We start from the raw sequence: 5,444 nt of genomic DNA on the forward strand, positions 1-5,444 counted from the left end.
ATGAGATGTGCCCTAAGGGTCAGTTAATCAAAGACACAGGCCCTCTGGTGTCTCTTACTAGATGACAAACACACTGTAGCTCTTGAAGACACAGACAACACTGCATGACACAGATCCTACCCATATTTACTGATCCTGAATCTCTATAGCAGGGAAGACTAAGAAAAGCAGAAGAACATGGACAGAGGAGCAAGTCCACATTTCCTCTCCACTGTCTATCCAGGGAGAGGCTGCCCAGAACTCTCAGGGCACAGGTAGCAGTACTGACTGGAAACAGACACTTCTAGCCCAAGGTCAGAACTGGGCACTGTCATCGCGTCGCACAGTCAATCCAGAGAGCTGAGCACCCAGGAGCCATTTCCTTCTTAAGACCATGGGTCCATAAAACCACAGGAGAGACAAACTCCAGTAAGAGACAACAAGATCACCTAGCATCACCAATAACAAAAAGGCAAGAGGTATGTGCAAAAATTTAAAAAACAAAAACCAAGACAACCTGCCAATATCAGACCCCAGGTTTCCCACTACAGCAAATAGCGGATATCCAAACACGCCAGAAAAATGAGATTTAGACTTAAAAATCATACTTCATGATAATGATAGAGATCCTGAGATGTGCATAAATAACACATTTAAAGAAGTATAAAAATGTCAGAACACATGCAAACAAGTTGAAACCCTTAAAGAAATAACACATAAAACACAGAAATCACTTAAAGAGCACAAGGAATTTACAAACAAACAGGTGAAGGAACTGAAAACAAAAAAAGAAACAATGAAGACATCACAAAAGAAGACAACCCTGAAGTTAGAAAACCCAGAAAAGTATAGTCTAGAGGGCAAAGAAGAGTATCCAAATTAACAAAATCAGAAATGAAAGTGGAGACATAATAACTGAAACTGAGGAAATTCAAGAAATCATCAGATCCTACTACAAAAGCCTATACTCAACAAAGCTGGAAAATATGGAGGAAATGGATGAATTCCTAGACAGATACAAGATACTAAAGCTAAACCAGGACCAGGTAAACCATCTAAATAATCCCATAACACCTAAAGAAATAGAAGCAGTCATCAAAAGGCTCCCAACCAAAAAAAAAAAAAAAAAAAAAAAAAAAAAAAAAAAAAAAAAAAGCCCAGGAACAGATGGGTTCAGTGCAGAATTTTATCAGACATTTATTGACGACCTAATACCAGAATTCTCTAAACTATTCCACAAAATAGAGTCACATGGAACACTGCCTAACTCATTTTCTCAAGGCCACAATAATCCACGTTCCTAAATCACACAAAGACCCTATAAAGAAAGAGAACTTCAGACCAATACCACTTACATTGATGCAAAAATATTCAACAAAATCCTTGCAAACCAAATCCAAGAACGCATCAAAAAAATCATTCACCATGATCAAGTAGGCTTCATCCTGGGATGCAGGGATGGTTTAATATATGGAAATCCATCATATAAACAAAATCAAAGAAAAAAATCACATGGCAATCTCAGTAGATGCTGAGAAAGCATCTGACAAAATTCAACATTGCTTCATGTTAAAAGTCTAGAAAAGAACAGGAATCCAAGGCCCATACCTAAACATAATAAAAGCAATATACAGCAAACCAATACCCAACATCAAACTTAATAGTGGGAAACTTGAAGCAATCCCACTAAAATCAGGGACTCGACAAGGCTGCCCACTCTCCCCCTACCTATTCAACATAGTACTGGAAGTCCTGGCCAGAGCAATAAGAAAGCAAAAGGAAATCATAGGGATACAAATTGGAAAGTAAGATGTAAAAATATCACTATTTGCAGATGACATGATAGTGTACTTAAGTGACCCTAAAGCTCCACCAGAGAACTCCTACAGCTGATAAACAAGTTCAGCAAAATGTCTGGATATAAAATTAATTCAAACAAATCAGTAGCCTTCCTCTATTCAAAGGACAAATGTGGGAAGAAAGAAATTAGGAAAAAGGTACCCTTCACAATAGTTACAAAAACTATGAAATACCTTGGTGTGACTCTAACTAAGGAAGTGAAGAACCTGTATGGCAAGAACTTCAAATCTCTAAAGAAAAAAAATAGAGGAAGATCTCAGAAAATGGAAAGATCTCCCATGCTCATGGATTGGAAGGATCAACACTGGAGAAATGGCCATCTTACCAAAAGCAATCTACAGATTCAATGCAATCCCCATCAAAATTCCAACCCAGTTCTTCATTGAGTTGGAAAGAGCAATGTGCAATTTCATCTGGAATAACAAAAAAACTAGAATAGCGAAATCTATCCTCAACAACAAGAAAACATCTACAGGAATCACCATCCCTGACCTCAAGCTATATTACAAGGCAATTGTGCTGAAAACTGCATGGTACTGGTACAGAGATAGGTACATGGATCAACAGAATAGAATAGAATATCCAAAAATGAACCCTCATAATATGGTCACCTGATTTTTAACAAAGGAGCTGTAAACATTCAATGGAAAAAGGACAGCCTCTTCAACAAATGGTGATGGTACAACTGGCACTCAGCATGCAGAAGAATGAAAATAGAACCTTTCTTATCTCCTTGTACAAAGCTCAAGTGCAAGTGGATCAAAGATCTCCACATTAAATCAGGTCCACTGAAACTATTGGAAGAGAAACTAGGGAAAACCTTAAAACACATAGGCACAGGAGAAAATTTCCTGAACAAAACACCAGTGGCTTGTGCTCTAAGGTCAAAGATCTACAAATGTGACTTAATGAGATTGCAAAGTTTCTGTAAAGCTAAGGACACTGTCATGAAAACAAAATGCAGCCAACAGATTGGGAAAAGATCTTTACCAACCTCACATTTGATTGAGGCCTAATATCCAAGGTATACAAAGAACTCAAGAAGTTAGACACCAGAGAATCAAATAATCTTTCTTAAAAATTGGGTACAGGGCTAAACAGTAAGTTCTCAATTGAGGAATATTGAACGGCTGAGAAGCATCTAAGAAAGTGCTTGACATCCTTAGTCATCAGGGAAATGCAAATCAAAACAACCCTTAGATTCCACCTCACACCAGTTAGAATGGCTAAGATCAAAATTTCAGATGACAGTAGATGCTGGGGAGGATGAGGAGAAAGAGGAACACTACTCCATTGTTGGTGTGGTCGTAAACTGGTACAACTACTCTGGAAATCAGTCTGGCGTTTCCTCAGAAAATTGGTCATAGTACTACCTGAAGACCCAGTTATTCCATTTCTGGGAATTTAACCCAGAGACTCTTCAACATACAACAAAGACACACGCACAACTATTTTCATAGCAGCCCTATTTACAATAGCTAGAAGCTGGAATGAAACCAGATGTTCTTCATTAGATGAATGGTTACAAAAATTGTGGTATATTTACACAATGGAGTACTACTCAGCTATCAGAAATAATGACTTTATGCAATTCCTAAGGAAATGAATGCATCTAGAAAATAACATCCTGAGTGAGGTAACCCAGTTACAAAAGGTGAGACATAATATGCAGTCACTGATAATTGGATACTAACCCCAGAAAGATATGAACACCTCAGAAATAACTCACAGGCTATATGAAGCTCAAGAAACACAAAGGCCAAAAGAAAAAAAAAGAAAGCCTCAGTCCTTCTTAGGGATAAAAATAAATGTATAGACCCCTCTCAGAATGTGGTACACCTAGATATCCAATCATTAGTAATCTAAGAGCTAAGATAATAGCCTTGTGGAAATTTTTGGTATTCAAGGACCATTATGTTTAATTTATACCCAACAAGAAATCTGTTTCCATGTTATGTTCTGTCCTACATGTACTTCATGTTTATGGTAACCAGTGGGATTTCAGTGCATGCTATCAAACCTCTAAAAGATTTAAGTACTGACAAAAATATTCATATATTGTTATGCCAAAATGCCTTAAAAATCTATATATGTATACCCCCTTTTAAAATAAAGTGGTAAGAAAAAATGGAAAAAAAGAATGCCTAGGAAAGACATCAGGAGTCTAATATGCAAGCATCACCAACAGAATACAAGAGATAGAAGTGAGAATCTCAGGAGAAGAAGATATCATAGAAATCACTGACATAACTGTCAGAGAAAATGCAAAAATCAAAAAGCTTCTAACCCTAAAGATCCAGGAAATCCAGGACACAATGAGAAGACCATACCTGACGATTACAATTGAGAAAAGTGTGAAGACTCCAAACTGAAAGGCCCAACAAATATCTTCAACAAAATTATAGAAGAAAACTCTCTAGCCTAAAGAAAAAAGATGACCACTAGCATACAAGAAGCTTAAGGAACCCTAAACAGATAGGATCAAAAAAGAAAGTCCTCCAGACACATAGTAGTCAAAATGACAAGTGTTCAAAACAAAGAAAGAATTCTGAAAGCAATAAGGGAAAAAGGACAGGTAACATATAAAGGCAGACCAATCAGAATTACACCTGATTTCTCAACAGAGAATATGAAAAGTAGAAGATCCTGGACTAATGTCATACAGACCCTAAGAGAACACAAATTCAAGGTCAGGTTATTATATCCAGCAAAGCTCTCAATTGCCATAGATGGAGAAATCAAGATATTCCAGGACAAAACCACACTTACACAATACCTGTCCACAAATCTAGCATTACTAATAATAATAGATGGAAAACTTTATCATAAAGAGGGAAACATCACTCAAGGAAAAGCAGGAAATTGATCTTCTTGCAAAAAACCCAAAGAAGAAATGCACACAAACATAATTTTCCCTCTAAGAACAAAAATTGCAGGGAACAAGAATCACTATTTCTTAATATCTCTTAACATCAATAGACCCAATTTCACAATTAATAGACATAGACTATCAGGCTGGATTCGTAAACAGGATCCAGCATTTTGTTCCATACAGGACACTCATCTCAGCAACAAAGACAGATACTACCTCAGAGTAAAAGGTTCTGATTTTCCTGGTGAAAAAAGAATTCCTGCCACCAACTGTCCTGAGGTGCCAAAAATGCTCTCCACAATAGTTCAAATTGCCATCCTGCGTAAAGCATCCGAGAAATTCAATGCAATTCCCATCAAAATTCCAACTTAATTCTTCACAGTGTTATAAAGAGCAATTTGCAAATTAATTTGAAATGATAAAAAAAAAAACCAGGATAGCAAAAACCCTTCTCAACAATGAAAAAACTTATGGAAGAATCACCATCCCTGACTTCAAGCTGTATTACAGATCAATAGTGACAAAAACTCTTTGGTATTGGTACTGATACAGGCATGTAGATCGATGGAATGGAATTGAAGACTCAGAAATGAACCCTCACATCTATGGTCACTTTATATTTGACAAAGGAGCTAAAAACATTCAAGGAAAAAAGAACAACGTGTTCAACAAGTGGTTCTAGTTCAACTGGCAGTCAGCATGCAGAAGAATGCAGATCAACCTTTTCTTATCT

Source organism: Micromys minutus (genome assembly GCF_963924665.1).
Source record: "Micromys minutus genome assembly, chromosome: 1".
Classification (NCBI taxonomy): Eukaryota; Metazoa; Chordata; class Mammalia; order Rodentia; family Muridae; genus Micromys; species Micromys minutus.